The sequence below is a fragment of the Pleurodeles waltl genome, chromosome 6 (genome assembly GCF_031143425.1).
Source record: "Pleurodeles waltl isolate 20211129_DDA chromosome 6, aPleWal1.hap1.20221129, whole genome shotgun sequence".
NCBI lineage: Eukaryota > Metazoa > Chordata > Amphibia > Caudata > Salamandridae > Pleurodeles > Pleurodeles waltl.
In genome coordinates, this window is record NC_090445.1 from 1068883407 (window position 1) to 1068906357 (window position 22951).

Consider the following 22951-nt stretch of genomic DNA (forward strand, 5'->3'; position numbering starts at 1 on the left):
AGGGTTGCCTGATGCTGGCAGCCTTCCAGGATCCCATGACTTTATTTCAGAATACATTGGACACGTTGGAAACCAAAACGAAATGTGACTCACAGAAAGCACACATTTGTTAAATAAAACCTAGGATGGAATAACAGTATCCTGCTCACACGAAGGCCCATATTTATACTTTTTTTAGCGCCGCATTTGCGCCATTTTTTGACGCAAAAGAGTCGCAAACTTACAAAATACAGTTGCATTTTGTAAGTTTGCGCCGCTTTTGCATTAAAAAGCAGCGCAAATGCGGTGCTAAAAAAGTATAAATATGGGCTGAAGAGTCCTGGCAACCCTATATCAAACACAGCACAAACTCATTGTCAGTCAGATGCTTAGCAGCCCACACACTGAGCAGCACCCTCGCCCATCTGCCTTAACTGCACCCTGGTCAGAAAACGTGAGGATGAAAAAAACGATTGGTGCAAACTCCTGATGTCTGCAGGTGAACTTAATCCAGACTGCCACCTACCAACTCCCCAAGCCAACTCCACCTAGTGAGTTGTGAAATATGTATGTTGATTGGTTAATGTAACTGTGCACGGTACTTTGGGCCATATGTACAAACACTTTTTCCCATAGTCACAGATTTTGCTACATCTGGCCCTTTGTGTATATGAAGTCGCAATATTTGTTTATTTAATATGGTTGGGAACTTAATTGGATGGTAAAGCCTGACAGTGGATATAGCTGCTCCTCTGGACAATGCAACCCTGATTTGATACCACTGGATAAAAATGAAGCCAGACATGCGGTAACACTGTTACTAATTGATAGTTCCCATTTACATCTCTGTATATTCAACCCCATTGTTCTTGGCGGTAATCGGACATCTGTTTTACTTGCTGTGATGCAGTTTTAATAGATCGTGTGAAACTACATCAAAAAAGGCAGCTCACTGCTATACCTACGTTATGGGTATTTACAGAGCACTTTCCATACCCCTTGTGAGGCATAAAGTGCAATACCACATACAAACAGTAAGAGCTGCTTCATTCGCGTTTTTTGCACATATTTATGTTTGCCCCGCTCTAAGTAAGTGCCGTCTAAGTGCAATATGTAAGATAAATGGTATGTATGCCAATTATACAGGAGGCTGGCATTTTCAGTTGCAAAATGCAATTCTTTTTGGGAATTTGCATTTTTTTTAATTTTAAATTAAAATAAAGCATACGTAAAAAGTACAACCAGTTTGTCACACAGGTTAAATTCATATGTCTTGACTTAATTGAAGAATTAAGAGACAATGTACTTCATCTGTACAACCTGTACATTACACCATACGCCTGGTCACGTAATTAAAGAGTTTATGCAGAAATTCCCATCGCAGGAGCACGGGAACAATGTGAATGTCCAGAACGTAAGTGTCTGTTGTTTGTGACACGAATATGTTCTGCTTTGTTTGGTGCAAAATGCGTCACACAAGGACATAGCTCTAAAAACCCCTGACTCGGTTCCTTGTTCCTGTTGTTTCCTTCCAAGTTTCTTGGCTCCTCCTGAGGAGCTGATATTGTTCTAAAAGTGTTGTGGTCTTCAGGCTTTGCTCACTTCCGGGGGTGTTGCTGTCCAAGGAGCCTGAGGTATCAGTATCAGTGCATGTGACCACACTTTTGTCTGATGTGGAGATATCATCCTGTGCAGGTCCTGCTGTTTTCACTACCTGTCATAAAATTCACTGTCGAATATGCGGCTGAAAGTTAGTGGTCTGTCACACTTGTCGCCCCCTATATCCCGCTGCCATTTAGTACGTTCCCTTGATTTAATGTCATCTTCATATTTCTTGAGACGTGTGGTAATTTCTGTCATGAATTTTGTAATGTTGTCTTTATCAGAACCCATGGCTAGTTCAGCTTCTAAAGTTTAAATATTTTTCATTAGGGTTTCTCTGTCAAATCAGGTATATTTAATGAGGATGTCTAACATGCATTTCCCACCCACTCCGCAAGCATTTTAGGGTTTGGTGACCTGCAAGATGGGACAGTATAAATTATCAAGCCTCTTGGGACAATTCTGTTGTCCACGTATTTCTGTAAAAATGTTGCCTCCCACCATTTTGAGATTCCTGATCTTCGCAGTTTTTCAAGACTCCTTAATTTCTGTCTATACCTGTCGGCCGGTGCTGGATCTGAATAAAAGAAAACACAGAGTGATGAAGCAAAATGATCCTGCACCCGCGGGGGGTGAGCGCTGTGCCAGTCGAGCCTCTGGCAATATAATCCACAGTCCAAAAAAAGGATATAAATAAAGCGTTCACGCGGGCAGCCAGTGTCCATTTGTTTATTTGCTACATAATGCGGTTCGGCCGTATATATATATATATATATATATATATATACTTATATATACATATATGTATATACTGTATACATATATAGTAACATCATAAAGAAAAATATGTATTTTACATTATATTTTAAATCTAATTAGTTTAAATCTATTACTATGAATAGAGGTATAAGCATATATAGTTTCACATTAAAACATTTAAAGTGTTAAAATACTACAATGTAAAATACTTTTTTAATAATCATATATATATACAAATATATACATAACAATAGATGTAAAATATAAACATAATGTAAAATACAGATTTTTATGAATTACGTTACACTATGGATATAAACACATATGAATACAAACATACATATACATGTGTTTCTGTAGATAAGTATATATTTACATATAGTGTTAAATATTAGTGGAATATATTTCATTTACAGTATAGTACATATAATAAAATATTTAACATTCAATACTTTAAACTTTATATTAAAAATGATATTATGTCTTTTTTTGATGATATCAGTGATATTTATTTCCAATATTTATGTGCTTACCATTATAAATATAAATATATGAGCACGATATTATGGTAAATGATATTTTTGATACTATATATTTGTCAACCACAATATTGTGTCAGTGATTCTAGCCCCGGCCGAGCTCTTCCCAACAGACCTCTGGCGAGCCACACTCACCCGAAGACCGGGGAAGGAGGCAGGAAAGGCTTATAATAGACTGTAACCCCAAAAGCTCCATTCCAGGGCTCAAAGGTGTGATGAGGGGCGCACCGTTTTTCTGTCCTCACTCAACATTGCCTGATTGTGCTCTTTACTAATGTTTATTATACTTCTTGCTTTGATTCTGGCTGTCACACCCTAAAATGATGTCCCCTTGTGTAATCTTGGTATTATTTGCTGTGATCTCTTATCTCCCGGTGAACTCGACGTCACCACTGATTGTGAAATGGCTGCTTGGGTCAGAACTAATGTTTATCGCTTGGAGGCACAGTGTGCATAAGATGACGTACACATCATCAAATTTTTTGGTCCATGCTCTTCGGTGTTGGCAAACAAGCATGTTAGCTAATAGGCCTCCATTTGCAAAGCCTAAAGGAGGGACATACTGGCGTTGGCAGTGTTTTTTGATACCTGCACTGCCACTCTATGGTGTAGACACTTTTCATCAGAGAAGGCCCCTCTAAGGGGCATATTTATACTCTGTTTGCGCCGGAATTGCATCGATTTTTTTGACGCAAATCCGACGCAAAGCTATCTCCATATTTATACTTTGGCGTTAGACCCGTCTAGCGCCAAAGATCTTGGAGTTTGCGTCATTTTTTAGCGTGGACACCTACCTTGCGTTAATGATATGCAAGGTAGGCGTCCCCGTCTAAAAAATTACTCCAAGGCATGTGCGCCTTATTTAAACTCCCGTGCAAAAATGACGCACGGGAGTGGGCGGATGAAAAAAAATTACGTCCAGCCGCTTTTGCGTCATTTTTTAACGCCTGGTCAGGGCAGGCGTTAAGGGACCTGTGGGCTCGGAAGGAGCCCAGAGGTGCCCTCCCATGCACCCAGGGACACCCCCTGCCACCCTTGCCCACCCCAGGAGGATGCCCAAGGATGGAGGGACCCATCCCAGGGAACTTAAGGTAAGTTCAGGTAAGTATTTTTATTTTTATTTTTTTGTGGCATAGGGGGGCCTGATTTGTGCCCCCCTACATGCCACTATGCCCAATGACCATGACCAGGGGACATAAGTCCCCTGGGCATGGCCATTGGGCAAGGGGGCATGACTCCTGTCTGTGCTAAGACAGGAGTCATTTCAATGGGGGTTGGGAGTAAAAAAAAATGGTGCAAATCGGTTTGAGGCCAATATTTTGCCTCAGACCTGACTTGCCCCATTTTTTGACACCCAAGCTCCATTTTCCCCTACGCCGGCGCTGCCTGGTGTGGGTCATTTTTTTTGACGCACCCCAGTCAGCTGCGCCGGCTAACGTCATTCCATAAATAAGGCGCCCGCATGGCGCTTTGGAATGGCGTTAGCCGGCGTTAACATTTTTGACGCACAACTGCGTTGGCGCAGTTGTGCGTCAAAAAGTATAAATATGGCCCTAAGTTTTTCATTGAAGCGCATAACAGGCATTGCCAAATGCTGCTGTTTGCCTAGTACCACGGCTGCCTTATCTTAATTCAACCTCAAGCTTCTTTCTTCTTACACATCCTTCCTCTTTAACTTGCCCTTGCAGATTCTTTCTACCTCTGTGTTTTCCCTTTGTTATTGTTTTCCTGTATCCTTCTATTTTGCACTTTTAAAAGGCGAGCGCAAAGCGCTCCGTCCCTCTTTTAATCTCTCTTTAGGGGGATTTTAACCACGCCCATGTTACGTCAGTCACTTTCATTGGTTCGTGGACTTGCCTTTTAAAATCCACTTGTTTTCATTCGTGAAAGGCATGCATACTTCATGCCTTTTCCGATGTTTAGCCTTCCTCGAGAGAACCGGTAAACTACTGGAAATATACGAGGCTCCATGTTTTCCATATGGTTTCTGGACTACCTTTTCTCTTTATTTCGCAGAACGAATGCGCTCTCACGCTTGTTTTTTTTTTCCCCATTTAGTGTGGCAAGAAAAGTCCGGTTAGGAGTTCCCAACGCTAATAGCTCTAACTCGACGTAATGTGAGACCTGTTGCATTGCAAATGATTGTTTTGCTATTCTCTTTTCTGCTCTGGGTCAAAAACTATGGCCCTCATTATGACATTGGCGGTAAATCCCACTTACCGCCACGCTGACTGCTGCCAACATACCGCTGCTGCAGCGGATATACATTCACCATATTATGATACACACACCAATCCGACAGAATTCAGCCACATACACAAATCTGCCACACCAAACGTCAGTGATAAACTAGCAGTATCAAAACCCACACCGTTACGCCAACAGAACTATGCCCATCACATTATGACCCACGAATCACCACGGCGGACATTCAATGGTGGTAAACCATTGGCGGTACATGCTGCCGTGCACAAAATGGACACACACAAACAAAACAACACCACATTGGGCAATTCATTAACACACACCTGACACCCATACACACACCACACCCACACACCCACACCACTATAAAACACACACCCACATTACCCACAACCCTTTACGAATACAATTACTGCTAGGAGATTGACACCAAAATCACTGACACAACCAGAGCCACACACTATACACACCTATACACCACTCACGCACCCCACATCACACACCCCAACACATTTCCCAACACACCCTCACCTACACACCTCACACAACACCCATGGCACCACAAAGACACCCCGCTTCACAGAGGAGGAGCTAAGGGTCACGGTGGAGGAAATCATCAGGGTAGAGCCACAGCTATTTGGAGCACAGGTGCTGCAGATATCGATAGCTAGGAAGATGAAGCTATGGTGGAGAATCGTGGACAGGGTCAACACCGTGGGACAGCACCCAAGAACCAGGAATTACATCAGGAAGAGTTGGAACAACCTACGGGAGAAGGTACGTTCCATTGCACCAAGACACCAGCTCGCTGTACAGAGGACTGGCGGTGGACCCCCACCTCCTCCCCTACAACTAGCAGCATGGGAGGAGCGAGTCTTGACAATCCTGCATCCTGAGGGCCTAGCTGGAGTAGGAAGAAGACTGGACTCTGGTAAGTCCACTCTCTACTACTACTACCCCCTACCTGCATGCCATCACATACCCCCACACTCACCCTCACTCTCATCACTCCACCACTTCCCACACACCCCACCATCACATCTCACTCATCCCAATGCCAAGCCTTCCATGCTCTAACAATGCATGGACACCACTCACAGCCCTGCATGGACACTCATCACAAAAGAATGCACAATATAGAGAACTAATCATCCCACCATACACCAACGTACACAAGTGAAAGCTGCCAGGGCAAATACAACCAAAGAGGGCAAGCCACGGATGCACAATATGTCAGACACAGAAACCATAACACATAATTTACATTCCCACAGGTACCCCAGCCAATGTCAGCGGAGAGGCTGTGCCAGCAATATCCAGTCCCCCAACAGAAGAGGCCCACAGTTATGACAGCAACTCTAGTCTTCAGGATCTGGATGACCAACCTGGCCCATCAGGGACCTCTGGACAGCCGGTTACCCAGGCCCAGTCAGACACCACCACAGAGCCTCCCCCATCAGAAAACACCACCACAACACCGACTCTGCGTACCCACACCTCTGTCCCCAGGACACGTCAATCAGCAGTGTGTCCAACTTTACAGGGACTCCAGGCCACACCTCATACCCAAGACAATCAGGGACCTGGGGTCAGTGGCAGTGGGCACACTGTTCAGGGTACAGAGGCACAGGCCAACAGGGAAACTGAGAGGACTGCTGTACACCAGGGGGAGAACAGGCCCAGGGAACTGACTCTCCAGGAGGCACCTGCAGAAATCCTAGGAGCCTATCAACATTCCCAGGACACGATGGGCCAGATCCTGGACATTGTGAAGGAGAACAGGCGGCTGCAGGATGGACAGTACCAGGGGATCAGGGAGAGCTTGCAGGCCATCAACAACACCCTGATCTCCTTAGCAGGGGTGCTGGCAGACATGACCAACATTATGAGGGAGGCAGTCATACAACTGCGAGCCCCTGCCACTAGCCAGACATCTGAACAGCCTTCCACTTCCGCTGCTGCTAGTGGCCAGGAGGCCCTGACACAGGACTCACAGGCCACAAGCATCCCTCCCCCTGTAGAAAGAGAACCACCCTGCAAACGTTCCCCGCGATCCAAACAGAAGCCAGAGACACTTGCCAAGACCCCCGCCAGGAAATGAGACTCTCCTGATTGTCACCCTTGTGTCCCACTCAGTCACCCTGTCCACCTTGGACTGCCATTGCTCCCCTTCCTATGTCCCGTTGGGCAATGCACCTGTGCTACAAACAGACTGGAACAATACCCTGGACTTTCCTCCATCATCACCCCATCCCCTTGCACTTGCCCCTCAATATTTTAGCACTCCAATAAACACCCCTGGAAAAAAGAAGTTTGGAGTATGTCATATTTTTCAATTATGTATTAATTGAAACAGGTACAAACATTGCAATTCAACTGTACAGAAAATGAGCATAGATTAATGACCTGTAGCTGGCTTCAGTGATCACACCAGGACTATATGTGAAGTCACCAACATCTGCAAAATGAATTGCCAGAGGGAACAGTAAGTGGGCATAGAAGTGGGAAATATCAGCATGCCAGTGCCACAGAAATTCAAACAAATGTAATTGAAATGTGAAGTAACACTGTCCTACCTGTGTGTCATTGGAAGCATCATCTGATCACTGATGTACTGTTGTCCTCATCCTCTTCCTCCTCATCGTCACTGTCCACAGGGTCCACTGCTGGCACACGGGCATCTCCAGCCTTCTCCTCCTGCAAAAAAGGCACATGGTGTCTCAGGACCAGGTTGTGCAACATGCAGCATGCCACTACTATCTGGCAGACCTTCTTGGTTGAGTAGCACAGGGATCCAACTGTTAGATGGAGGCACTGGAACCTGGCCTTCAGGAGTCCAAAGGTCCTTTCAATTTTCCTTCTGGGTCTCCCATGGGCTTAATTATAACGTTCTTCTGCCCTTGTCCTGGCATTCCTCACAGGGGTCAGCAGCCATGATAGGTTTGGGTAGCCAGAGTCACCTGCAAATATTGAGTAACAACATTTAGCCACACACTATCCCATATGGCCCGCACCATGCCCATACTACAACATATACTGGGTAGGAAACAGGGCTCACGTATTAGCCACACCCTGTGCCTCTGTAGTTGGCCCATCACATTTGGGATGCTGCTATTCCTCAGGACAAAGGCATCATGCACTGACCCAGGATATTTAGCATTGACGTGGGAGATGTACTGGTCCTCCAAGCACACCATCTGTACATTCATAGAGCGGAAACTCTTACGATTTCTGAACACCTGTTCATTCTGACAGGGGGGGGGACAAATGCAATATGTGTTCCATCAATCGCCCTAATTATGTTGGGGATATGTCCCATTGCATAGAACTCGGCCTTCAATGTGGCAAATCTTCAACCTGGGAAAATACAATGTAGCTGCACATGTGTTTAATCATGGCAGACAACACTCTTGTCAGCACAATTGAAAACATTGGCTATGACATTCCTGCTGCCAATCCCACTGTCACTTGGAAAGAACCAGTTGCCAGGAAGTGGAGCACTGATAAAACTTGCACAAGAGGGGGGATCCCTGTGGGGTGACGGATAGCAGATATCAGGTCAGGCTCCAATTGGGCACACAGCTCTGTGATTGTGACCTTGTCCAGTCTATAGGTGAGGATAATGTGCCTGTCCTCCATTGTTGTCAAGTCCACCAGGGGTCTGTACACGGGGGTATGTCTCCATCTCTTATTTATCCGCAGCGGTAGGAATCTATGGGCCGAAAGAGTGAGGAGCTGGTCACAAACTGAACAATGGAGCTACAACAGAACTTTGCATGCTGTTAACTTGTAATGGGTCAGCATGATTTGTCCAGTATGTCCTAATTTCACCAGGGATGCAGCAATTTTCCAGGGCCTACGCCCCCCTGAAATGGCATCCGCCTGTCCTGTGTGGAGGAACAGGTGGAAGTGAGGTAATTCCGCTGACGTTGTGCACTGTTGCGGGAGGCAGTCGGGAACCGCTGTGCAATTCCTCATTGGTTAACATTGAGCCCTATGGGTTACAGTGGCCAATGTTGACCTACGCCGGTGGTGACGATATGCACAGCAGCAGACGTGGCCGCCATTTTCTATCTGATCCCTTACTTGCTACCTGATCTTCCACAGGAGAAGACCTACACTGCATGTGCTGCTGTGACCTGTGTCTGGAACCTACCATGGCCCGTGTGACTGGGGAAAGGGCCCCAGCCTTCAATTCGGCGGAGTTAGAGAGACTGGTGGATGGGGTCCTACCCCAGTATGGACTGCTGTATGGGTCTCCAGACCAACAGGTGAGTACACTGTGGGCACGATGCATGTGGCATGAATGCATGAAGTAGTGTGTGTGAAGGCCTCGTGTGAGGGGGTGGGTGGATGTCCTCTGGGTGGCATAGAGGTTGTGTGCTGGGCCATGTGTGTGTAACTGGTGATGTGAAGGGGTATGGTGGGCCATAAGTGTAACAGGCAGGACTGTTTGTCTAATTCTATTTTCCTGTGTGTATTGCCTCTGTAGGTCAGCACCCATCATAAGAAGGGTATATGGCGTGCCATCGCCAAAGAGGTGCGGACCCTGAGGCTTTATGGCATCCACTGTTGCAAATGGTGGGATGACCTGAGACGCTGAGCATGGAAGACTGTGGCGGCCCAGCTGGGGATGGCCTCCCAACGAGGAAAGGGCGCCCATCGAACCCTGACCCCCCTGATGGCCCGCATACTGGCGGTGGCCTATCCTAAGCTGGATGGGCACTTGAGGGAATCACAGCAGCCACAAGGGGGTTAGTACAGTTCCCATCATTACAACTTACGCATGGTAGGGTTGTATCTGGGTGGGGGATGTGTGTCAGTGGGTGCCCCTAGGCCAGGCCTGACATTGCAGCGTCGGTCCCCTGGTGGCTAGGGTTCAGAGGGGAAGATCTTGCTACCTAGCTCATAGGCATCCACTACTGGTCAGGGCTGCGTGGGTCCCAGGTGTGCTGCATTTGGCGATGTGTGCCCCTCCCCATGCCTTGGCTGCAAACTATTTCTCTGGTAGTGCTATGGCATATTGCGTAGGTCTGTTCCCTGTGTGTGAGGGTGCTGTGTACGCCAACGGTGGTGCTAGTGCAGCCATTGACCAAGTGTATGCTTTGTCTCCTCCCCTTTTTGTTTTGTCATCCTGTCCTTATGTGCATTAGCAACATCTGGCAGAGGAGCAGAGGCACAGGCGACGGAGGGAGCTGCATCCCACAGGACCCAGGAGGCAGAGTCTACTAATGCTGAGGGCACCAGTGGGACGGAGGGTGAGGGGAGCACCACAGAGGAAACTGGAGGGGACATTTCTGACACAGGTACCTCCTCCGATGGAAGCTCCCTGGTGGTGGTGGACACTACTGTGACCACCCCAGCTACAGGTACATCTGCCACCCCCATACCAGCACCGCCCTTCCAGCAGCTCCTCATCGAGTTGCCTGTGCCCGCTCACCCAGGAGGGTGGGCATCTCCTTCACCCCAGGCCCCTCAGGCCCTACCCCAGTGAGCCCTGCTGCCCTGAGTGGGGAGGCTATTGACCTCCTGAGATCCATCTCTGTAGGGCAGTCAACCATTGTGAATGCCATCTAGGGGCTAGCAGCCCAGATGCAACAGACCAATGCATTCCAAAAACTATTCCTATCCACCATTGACCTCTTCCCTACCCTCCCCCGTCCTGCATGTATGGGCAGGTTTGGAAGAGCCCAGCCAAGCACCTCAGCCACCCAGTCCACGGGCCCAGTCGTCACCACACCCACTCGTGGTGGAAAAGGATCCAGGCCACATGTCCTGAAGGTGAAGGAGCAAAAACAACAAGTGATGGACGGAATGCTGAACATTGTCAGACACTCACCCCCAGTCACAGATCTGGGATTAAACCCAGATCTATGACTGGGGGTGAGTGTTTGACAATGTTCAGCATTCCGTCCATCACTTGTTGTTTTTGCTTTGTCGCCCTAAGTGGGAAGGGTATGCCCAGACGTGGGTCCCGTGCTTCCCATGCCACTGGATTCAAGCTAGCCTGGCTGATGAGGGGTGAAACCCCGAAACCGGTCCCAGGATGCTTGTTTCCGGTCCAGTGAGGACCTGGCTTGGCAGTTCGGTCTGGACTGTTCCCATGAGGAACAGGGTTGAGACTGATTTGCATATGGCTGGGTCCAAACCGGGGTGGCATGGTGAGCAAAAGAACGATGGATTAAACCCAGATCTATGACTGGGGGTGAGTGTTTGACAATGTTCAGCATTCCGTCCATCACTTGTTGTTTTTGCTTTGTCGCCCTAAGTGGGAAGGGTATGCCCAGACGTGGGTCCCGTGCTTCCCATGCCACTGGATTCAAGCTAGCCTGGCTGATGAGGGGTGAAACCCCGAAACCGGTCCCAGGATGCTTGTTTCCGGTCCAGTGAGGACCTGGCTTGGCAGTTCGGTCTGGACTGTTCCCATGAGGAACAGGGTTGAGACTGATTTGCATATGGCTGGGTCCAAACCGGGGTGGCATGGTGAGCAAAAGAACGATGGATTAAACCCAGATCTATGACTGGGGGTGAGTGTTTGACAATGTTCAGCATTCCGTCCATCACTTGTTGTTTTTGCTTTGTCGCCCTAAGTGGGAAGGGTATGCCCAGACGTGGGTCCCGTGCTTCCCATGCCACTGGATTCAAGCTAGCCTGGCTGATGAGGGGTGAAACCCCGAAACCGGTCCCAGGATGCTTGTTTCCGGTCCAGTGAGGACCTGGCTTGGCAGTTCGGTCTGGACTGTTCCCATGAGGAACAGGGTTGAGACTGATTTGCATATGGCTGGGTCCAAACCGGGGTGGCATGGTGAGCAAAAGAACGATGGATTAAACCCAGATCTATGACTGGGGGTGAGTGTTTGACAATGTTCAGCATTCCGTCCATCACTTGTTGTTTTTGCTTTGTCGCCCTAAGTGGGAAGGGTATGCCCAGACGTGGGTCCCGTGCTTCCCATGCCACTGGATTCAAGCTAGCCTGGCTGATGAGGGGTGAAACCCCGAAACCGGTCCCAGGATGCTTGTTTCCGGTCCAGTGAGGACCTGGCTTGGCAGTTCGGTCTGGACTGTTCCCATGAGGAACAGGGTTGAGACTGATTTGCATATGGCTGGGTCCAAACCGGGGTGGCATGGTGAGCAAAAGAACGATGGATTAAACCCAGATCTATGACTGAGGGTGAGTGTTTGACAATGTTCAGCATTCCGTCCATCACTTGTTGTTTTGCTTTGTCGCCCTAAGTGGGAAGGGTATGCCCAGACGTGGGTCCCGTGCTTCCCATGCCACTGGATTCAAGCTAGCCTGGCTGATGAGGGGTGAAACCCCGAAACCGGTCCCAGGATGCTTGTTTCCGGTCCAGTGAGGACCTGGCTTGGCAGTTCGGTCTGGACTGTTCCCATGAGGAACAGGGTTGAGACTGATTTGCATATGGCTGGGTCCAAACCGGGGTGGCATGGTGAGCAAAAGAACGATGGATTAAACCCAGATCTATGACTGGGGGTGAGTGTTTGACAATGTTCAGCATTCCGTCCATCACTTGTTGTTTTTGCTTTGTCGCCCTAAGTGGGAAGGGTATGCCCAGACGTGGGTCCCGTGCTTCCCATGCCACTGGATTCAAGCTAGCCTGGCTGATGAGGGGTGAAACCCCGAAACCGGTCCCAGGATGCTTGTTTCCGGTCCAGTGAGGACCTGGCTTGGCAGTTCGGTCTGGACTGTTCCCATGAGGAACAGGGTTGAGACTGATTTGCATATGGCTGGGTCCAAACCGGGGTGGCATGGTGAGCAAAAGAACGATGGATTAAACCCAGATCTATGACTGGGGGTGAGTGTTTGACAATGTTCAGCATTCCGTCCATCACTTGTTGTTTTTGCTGAAGGTGAAGGAGCCTGCACCAGGCAGCCTCAAGGGAAAGGAGCCTGCCCCAGCAGGCAAGAAGGGAAAGGAGCCTGCTCCAGCTGCCAGGAAGAGCAAGGAGCCTGCACCAGCTAGCATGAAGACCAAGGGGCCTGGGACAGGAACTGTGACGGAGCCCCTACCACCAACCATGGTTGTGCAGCCGTCCGAGGTTGCTGGGGATGAGCAGGAGCCCCCCCGCAGGACCACCACCTCCACTGAGCAGCCGTCCGAGGTTACAGGGGATGGGCAAGAGCCTCCCCACCCTCAGCAGCACCACCACTACCTCCACTGAGCAGCCGTCCGAGGTTGCAGGGGATGTGCAGGAGCCTCCCCCCACCAGCAGCACCACCACCACTGAGCAGCCGTCACAGCCGGCAGACGGTATGTAATCCTGCCTCCATGGGCTGCTGTGCGACCTGCCCCCTGAAAATCCAGTGGGTATGACACCCACCAGAGAAACTGTGACCTTGCACTCCCCAGGATCAAGAGCACATGGCATGAGGCCCCCTCCAGAACTGGTGGGTAGCACACCCACCTGCCCAACACTCCCCACGATCAAGAGCACAGGGCACGATGCCCCCTCCAGAACCAGTGGGTAAGACACCCACATGCCCAACACTCCCCAGGATCAAGAGTACAGGGCACGATGCCCCCTCCAGAACCAGTGGGTAGGACCCCCACATGCCCAACTCTCCCCAGGGTCAAGAGCATAGGGCATGATGCCCCCTCCAGAACCAGTGGGTAAGACACCCACATGCCCAACACTCCCCAGGATCAAGAACACAGGACACAATGTCTCCTCCAGAAACAGTGGGCAAGTCACCCACCTGAGAGACTGTGGCCTTGCACTCCCCAGGACCAAGCACAGGGCACATTGCCCCCTCCAGAGCAAGTGAGCAAGTCATCCTCTCAAGAGACTGTGGCCTGGCACTCCCCAGGACCAAGCACAGGGCATGTTGCCCCCTCCAGAACCAGCGGTCTTGTTACATCTCCCGGCTGAGGTGCCCCCCACTCCCCCTGAGGTGCCTACCTATTTACCAACTGATGCCCCTGCAGTGTTCTCTCCATGTTGAAGCAGGTGACATGTGTGGCTTTGGATTTTGGTCTGTGGCGAGCTGGCCTACGAACATTGTAGACTGGGCTGTGTTCCTTTTTGTGTACATATGTGTATATCTATCATCTTGCCTAACTTATTTTTCATTCTGTGTTGATCTCATTACATTCACTTTTTTTAAATCGTTTTGTCCTTGCATTATTCATACGAGTTAAAGGGTAAAATTGTTTTTGTAATGCAGCTGATTGTGTGTATGGTGTTGGGTGTGTGTGTGTGTGGTGCGTGTGTGTGTCAATCTCTTTTTCCTCCCTCCCTCCCTTGTGTGCTAGGCGTCTGTACTCACTGTTGTCGTCTTCGCTGGCATTGGTGTTTGTGGTGGAGCAGAACATAGAAGATCATGGGGAAAACATGCAGTTCAGGCTGCATGGTGGCGTGGTTGTTCCCTGTGTCTCCAATGGTGAGTCCTTTCGCTTCTGAGCTCAGTTTCCACCAGGCTTTTGATGTCGTTGGTACCGCCCTGGAAAAAGTGACGGTTTGCAGTGTCTTAATATGGTGGGCGGAACATTGACTTCCGTCTGGCTGTAGGCTGCTACCACCGTGGTGGCTGTTGTTTCCACCCTGGTGGTCGGTGTGGTACATTGGCTGTCTTTTGGATATCTTCCCGCCATGGTCATAATTTGGCAGTAGTTACCCCCAGCCTGTTAGCGGTATTACTGCCACTTTAACACCAAATGACGGGGTTGCAATGAGGAGCTATAAATCTTTAATTATGAAAAATATGTCCCCGTATGCAAAAATTAAGCACAGTTGACATTTGAGATGAAAATCTATGAGTTTGAGAGAGGGTGATTGGTAGGCTGAGCTGCATCCTTCTGACAAATACCAAACATATCTAATAGTCCCTCAGTATCTTTCGGCCATTTTTTTCACTGGAAACCTTTGTGAGGAACACAATCTTTAGAGATGTACAGAAAAGTTTCTAGAGTAGTGTTATCATGCCGCCAGCCCTAAAGTGTACAGAGCAGCAAAACAATTGCCCCACACAGAACATTACTAGAGACAGATACCTTAAAATCCATTTCAATCATATCCTCTTACAACAGCATCCTTCCTTAAACTAAGGATAGAGCACTTGGCCACTTACCCTGATGAATGTGCCTGACCTCAGAGGGGGTCTTCAAAGGGCACAGAAACATGTACATAGTGTTAGAGGGTTGATAATTAAGCCATCTTGTTTTTAAACCTTGTGCGTGGGCGGCCTTAGTAAAAGTGCTGTTCACCTAGTTGCACAAAATTTTAATTATTTTTTCCTGGCAATTAACCATTGTGATTTTGAAATGCTGGAAGAGTGGCTGCACTCTTGTAATGTGGCAACATAGGTGTGGATTTCAAAAGAGGTGAAGAGGAGTAGACTTAAAAATATATATTCCCCTCCACGCACTGGCTAGTATAATTCCCATCCAAAACCTTAATAAGTCCACTCATCTTGACACTTTGGCCTCAATTTACTATATTTTAGAACCTAACGTTGATCTCCTGCTGTACAAAAAATGTTTTTTCCCACGAAGACCAATCCTCTGGTAAGTTATGCAAAGGGACATGTCAGGGAGTAACAGAGCAAACAATCCTAAGCTGTGATATCGAGCAAGATCAAGTAACATAGCCTGACCTGGCTTTGTGTTAAAATGGTATCCCAAGCACAAGCCAGTTGCCAAGTAGTCAGTCCTTAATTTGTAAATAAAGAGGTGCTGGTACTCAAAGCCCTTCTCTTAAACATGAGACTGCTGTAATTAAATCTGCCAGCACTGAATACTGAGGCACCGTAATCCTGAAGCCATCTCGGGCCTCTTCAATCCATTTATGGCCACCCCTGCCACTTCAGCTCATCCTGCAACTTTCTACTTTCTCCCTTTATTACGCTTTTTTGTTTTTTCTTCTTCCGTCTTTCCCATATGTGTCTTTTGCTCGCAGCAAATGCTTGAGGCATAAGAATAAGCCCCGGCCCTCACAAATAAGTGCTGGTACTCAGCACCGGAAACAACAAGCACAAATTAAGCACTGCAAGTAGTAGATCATGTGATATACCTATACGTAACATGTGTGCTTCACACAATAGCACACATCTTATGAGGCGAACCTGCATGCGGTTGTCTTTGTGTAGGAACTTGTACTAGAGGGTGTACTCAAGTACAAAGCCTATTCTAGACACTGATGGGGTCGCTTGCTCCACAGCGCAAGGCTGAGCAGTGCACGCAACAGCCTTTTTTTTAGCACCGGTGATTACATCATCTGCAGACTCTTTGGAAATCTGGTGTTGTGCTGTTTTCTATCACTCGCACAGGTGCAACTATTATTTTTCATTTAGTTGTCTATTGCATGAAAGGTAGAAAATCTGGGCTCTAGTTTGGGTGGTCCTCGGGCAATCCTTGGTTATTGGGCTTCAATTGTAACAACTGGAGTTGATTACCACTGGAGTGCTGGACTCACTGTGGACCTCAACTCGAATGATCAAGTACTCCCGTTTAGCATACGTACCTCACTGGTAACGAGGCAGAGTAGTCTAAGCCTCACCTAAGGAGTACTAAGAGTTAAACTCTCAGAACACAGTAAAACACACTCATATCCACTAATAGCTAGATGTGCAGTCAGTAGATGACTTTGACCAAAATAAATATCTTAATACTCATTTACTACTAAATACCACATGTGTAGCAGAGATATACAAAGAAAACAAAACTTTCTAGCTCCTTATTTGCCACACATCTGATACCAAACTTTATTATAGCACCTATACGCTAAATGCTACCGCTTTCTAAAACGTTGGAGTATATGGCCAACGCTGAGTCTATGGAAGTGTCCAAGATTATTTTCCAACTTCGAGAGCACAGAACCAAGGCTCACATATAGATGACATTCTACTTCGATGGGAAAAATTCAAATAACATGCTGGTGAGCACAAGCCCAAACAGTCAAAAGTGCACTGCACAATCTCAGACATTCACTAAATACATTCAGTGTGGCCAGCTGTGATCCTGTGAGAATCACAAGGTGTTGATGCATTTCGGCCCCTTCTATTTTGGGCCTCATCAGGACTACTATGGGACCACTTTTGCCTCTGGTTGGATATTGTTACACAGAATCTCCTGCCCATTGAGATTGTGCACGAAAATGGTTTGTCTCATGCGTGTGGAAAACATGCGCTGTGTTGCCCGTAGTTGCTGACATCGAGTATTTAATTCGGACATTGACCTTGTGATCCTTGGCAGGTCTTGGTAGAAAGTGCCAATGATTTTTCAAAAAACTGGACAATGCAATAAACCCTAGGAAGTTGTTGATTTGGGTTCAGCATCTGTTGTGATGACTAACCACGACCACCGCATTTAAGTGGATTTAGCTTTTAAGTACTTCACATACCACTGCCTCCAATAGGGGCGATTGAGTTGGGACGCTTTTCAGATGTTCTATTGCCAGTTTTCGTTTTGTAATATGTTTACATTTATGTATTTGTACATTTTGTAAATATGACAACATTGTGATGTAAATATTAGGGTTGATGTAATTAGTTAACTTAAGAGTGAAAGTTTGTTTTGCATATGATTTTCCTCATTCTAAAATAATATAGATGAATAAATTTTTGACAAAGAAATTATGTTCCCAAGAGAGTACATGGCACTCGTCTTGTCAGAAAACTGAGTAATTTATCCCAGCCTTATGACCAACTGTTTTTGTACACATGTGTCCTTACCCAGGTCAGGTAGGGTTATCTTTGGGTAAACCTCTTTATTTTTGCATACACACAATAATATCTGCAGCAGGTGTCTTAACCATGTAAGATAATTTTAAATGTAGCCTCTTTGTGACTAACTACGTAATCTAGACCCAACTAAGTAATCTAGAACACAGTCAAGTGTCCTTGTTGTCAATTTCTTTGCAGATTTAAAAACAATATAGTTGTACAGGATGTATAAACAAACTGCCAGACTCTACTTTTCAAGCTCCACCCTCTGTGACTCCACACCCTTTCCTGTGCCACACCTTAACATCCAATTTATGGGCTCCCAGAGTAATTTATTTTCAATTCGGGCACTGCCTACAGCAGACTCTTTTCACATCGCGTGGTACAAGGCCAACCCATAATTGGAAATACCCAAACCAACTAAAAGACAAACCACTTCAGCAGTTCATCTCCACATTTAAAATCTGGTAGCTTCCACTTCCTGGCACAATCCAGGAAAGACCTCGAGTCAACAGCCTATAGACTTCTTAGAGCCCAATGTACGAATATTTGGAATTGTGATTTTCAAACTGCGATTCCATGTGAATTGCAATTAGGAAATCAAAATTCCAAATGTAAGAAACCACATTGGGTTTCTTTTGCGATTACCAGTGGGTAGCAAATAGACCTACCTCGTTAATATTAATGAGGCAGGTCGCAATTTGCAACCCACCAGGAATCCGAAAAATCACAGGGATTGTGGCCTGCTGGGGTCAGCAAACCACCATGTCTGTGATTGCTTCTAAATGGAGCAATCTTTTTTTTTTAATGAAGCCCGTTTTTTATGGGCAAGCACAAAGTGCTCCGTCCATTCTGTAATCTCTCTTTGGGCTTGAAACCACGCCCATGCCACGTCAGTCACTTACATTGGTTCATGGGCTTGCCTTTTAAAATCCACTTTATTTAATTTGTGAAAGGCATGCATACGTCATGCCTTTTCCGGTGTTTAGCCCACCTAAACAGAACCGCTAAAGTACCAAAAACATACGAGTCTCGATGTTTTCAGCCTGTAGTCCGGACTACTTTATCTGTTTATTTTCCACACAGCGCAATTGCGCTGCATTTTACATAGCGCGATCGCGCTGCGTGTTTTTTTGCTTTAGAATAGCTCTAACTCGAACAAATGCGAGACCCGTTGCATTGCAAATGCTTGTTTTTTAAGGAAAACAGGCTGCGTTTAAAAAGAAAAAAATGGGACCAGTGCCTGCTCCTAAAAAATGTTTTCACATGCATTCACAAAAGGGGACCTCTTCCCCTTTGAGAATGGGTTAACACCGAATTAGATATTGGTGCTAACTGCAATTGTTTTGCGACCGCATTCACAAAACAATCTTACATACCATTCAGATTCGATGTTAGGAAGGGGCGCCCTGAACATGCCCCTTCCTAATACTGAATTGCAAAACCCAAAATATGATTTGGTAACAAGTTACTGAATTGCAATTTGCGTTTTGGACATCCCAAAAAGCATTTTTTTTGTCGCAAACGGGCCAACTCTGCGAATCAGCCCGTTTGTGACTAGAAAAATGCTTTGTACAAGTTGCTCTTAATGTACTACAGTACCAGTCTTGGCTTCAACATTGCACCCACAACCCACTCATCTATCCTTCCCAACACAAATGGCCATGAATTTGCTGTCATTTTGTATATTTACCAAACTAGCTATAATTGTACTATCTAGATGTGAAAATGCATGTGGTTTTCCAGCAATTGGTTTGAGATATTGTTTAACACTGACCATAGCTAAACGTTGAAAAGTTGTGTGAAAGTCAACAAATTGTCATCCACCCTTGCAAAATACTGTTACAAAGTAACTTACGATGCACCTTTCTCAAGTCCTTGCAGCACTCCAACGGCCCTCTCCTGACTGATAAAAGCACACATTCGATGAATGAATGAATTCATGAATCAGTCAGTAGTTTGGATACCCTGGTTATACCCCGGTCAATGCATATTAGTTCAATGCAGCAGAGTAACTGTCAGTGAGCTATCTAGTTCACAACATAGTTTTTACTCGGAGAGCAAATGTTTAAATCTACCATTCTTCTCTGAGGGACCTTGCAGTCCAGCCCAGACATAATATAATAATAAACCATTAAATTGAATCATAGAAAATCAAAAGAGCGCCTTTTGTAACACCTCTGGGGAAAACTCCTCAGGCCATTTGTAGTAAAAGTATGGTGAGTGCAATATTTATCACTCCTGGTAAAATCTGCCTCCTCTGAGTCTCAATTTATCGGATGTGATTAATACCACCGAATTGAAATCATGTCCCATTATTTTCCAGGCCAGGTGAAATGTAAATGACACTGGTGTAATTCACGTTATGTTGTGATTTTTGCTTCACTCTTGTTATGAGAAATTCCCGAAATCACACCGTTATGCCAAGTCGCATAATTATGCAGCGTTCACAGTGAAAGTTTACTGCAGGTGTGCGTGTGTAACGCAAACAGCTGGAAGGCATGCGGCTGTAGCTTGGTAATACTTGTGTTCCTTCGTGTTTTTTTAACACGAAAATCATCATGCGAGGAGGCATTTTGCATTAAAATATAAAACTAAATGATGGTATTGCATATTGCGTATTTATGCATAATTGCATGGAATTTCCATGAAAATCCACATAATTAACTGAAAGCAAATTACGGAATTTCTCACACCAATAATATTTACCAGACATTTTTCTCAATAAATTTCAGGTTTGCCCTGCCGAAATGGATCCAGAGGGATGCGATCTACTGTCAGGGTTAACAGGATTAACCACAGATAATGCAATTTAACAGCCAACTAACAATGATGGCCGTAGACTTCTAAACAAATGCGTCATTTTCCATGCTGTGTGATGGCAATGTTGACATGCTGCGCACCACCCTCCCCCATGCTGAGACTTTTAAAATGTTTCCGTGGGAGATGGCTACGCTGTATATTTGCTCCTCCCCCCGCCCCAGCATAATTTGATGAGGGCTCCCTGAGCCTTCTATACCCCTTTAGCTGACTTGGGTCACCCACTCGGGAGTCGGGCTCTCCTGCGCCGTAGGTGCTACACGGCCCTAGGTTAATCTACGCCCCTACATCAAGCCCTTCCCATGTCTACTCTTGACAGACGCGACCAGCCTTGCCTTGGCACTCACGCGCCTTCCACCAGTGTTCTCTCTGTCTGTCGTTTTCTTTGTTTTTTACGTACTTCTCTCCAACACAGATAATAATGCCGAGGATGGGCGGCTTTGTTCAGAGCTGACGAAGCAAAATGAATAAGAGGTTTCTGAGGAAAATAAACAGTCTAATCACTGCGACAGTTAATCAGTTGGGACCAACTCACATATGCGCTTCGCGATAAGGCCCATGGCAGATAAAACACATATTTGTCTAAGGATTCCGTCCCGGAAAACTACCGACGCGAAAACAAAACGCCCTAGTCCCGCTCTCTGACCCCAGCGAGGAGCCCGACTGGCTGGAAAGACAATGGAATTTACCCAAGAGTTAATGACGCCCAATCAGCTGGGGCCTTTGATTAATCTGGATTCAGGCCCGAGAAAAAGCCAGAGGTCTTCGGTACACCTAAGGTTAACCCAGTATTCGTGTTGGGTCCTAGGTTTAATTTGATTTAATTGGACACATTGAGTTATTGGTTGTGAATTAACCGCATGGGTGCTGCCACGCACAGCTGAATGTAAGATTTCACCTATTGGTTCTATGCACCTGCATACCCATCCCCAGAATTGTATTGTAGCGTTTGTACTTATGTATTTTGCATTTTTATTCAGTGCGAACATTACCCAAAGGTTCCAGATCGCTTAACATTAGATATATGTTATTACGTGGATTGTTACAGAGGTGCATGTGATTCGTACCTCCCATAAGGCCCAAAAGCGATTTGTGGGTGGAGAAGTAAATAGCTCCTATTGAATTTGATGCACATGGCTAGAGAGCCATTGGTAAGCCGTGCATCATTGAAATTAAGGGGCATATTTATACTCCGTTTGCGCCGGATTTGCGTAGTTTTTTTTTACGCAAATTCGACGCAAAACTAACTCCATATTTATACTCTGGCGTTAGACGCGTCTTGCGCCAAAGTCCATGGAGTTTGCGTCACTTTTTAGCGTGGACACCTACTTTGCGTTAATGATATGCAAGGTAGGCGTTCCCGTCTAAAAAATAGACTCTGAGGCATGTGCGCCGTATTTACACTCCCGGGCAAAAATCACGCCCGGGAGTGGGCGGGTCAAAAAAATTACGTCCAGCCGCTTTTGCGTCGTTTTTTAGCGCCTGGTCAGGGCAGGCGTTGAGGGACCTGTGGGCTCGGAAGGAGCCCAGAGGTGCCCTCCCATGCCCCCAGGGACCCCCCCTGTCACCCTTGCCCACCCCAGGAGGACACCTAAGGATGGAGGGACCCATCCCAGGGAACATAAGGTAAGTTCAGGTAAGTAATTTTTTTTTTTTTTGTGGCATAGGGGGGCCTGATTTGTGCCCCCCTACATGCCACTATGCCCAATGACCATGCCCAGGGGACAGAAGTCCCCTGGGCATGGCCATTGGGCAAGGGGGCATGACTCCTGTCTTTGCTAAGACAGGAGTCATTTCAATGGGGGTTGGGAGTTTAAAAAAATGGCGCAAATCGGGTTGAGGCGAAAATTTTGCCTCAGCCTGACTTGCCCCATTTTTTGGCGCCCAAGCTCCATATTCCCCTACGCCGGCGCTGCCTGGTGTACGTCATTTTTTTTCACGCACACCAGGCAGCTCCGCCGGCTAACGCCGGCTAACGTCATTGAATAAATACGGTGCCCGCATGGCGCTTCAGAATGGCGTTAGCCAGCGTTAGATTTTTTGACGCACAACTGCGTTGGCGCAGTTGTGCGTCAAAAAGTATAAATATGGCCCTAAAAGTCTAGTGTTGTGCGTGAGTTTTGGCCGCGTGCTCAAATCCTGTCCCAGCAGCGCTTGAAATGGAAAAATAAAAGTGCAGGACCTCTGTTGCAGAGTACCTGCTTGTTTCTGAGAAGTGCCAGTACTCTCCAATTAAAAGTATTACGTTTTTCTTGAGAGGTGAAGGTACTCTCCCTCTCCAAATAAAAAAGTGCCGGTACTCCGTACCGGACAGTACCGGCCCATTTAAAGCACTGTGTCCCAGGTATTGGTAGGAGTACTTGCACAT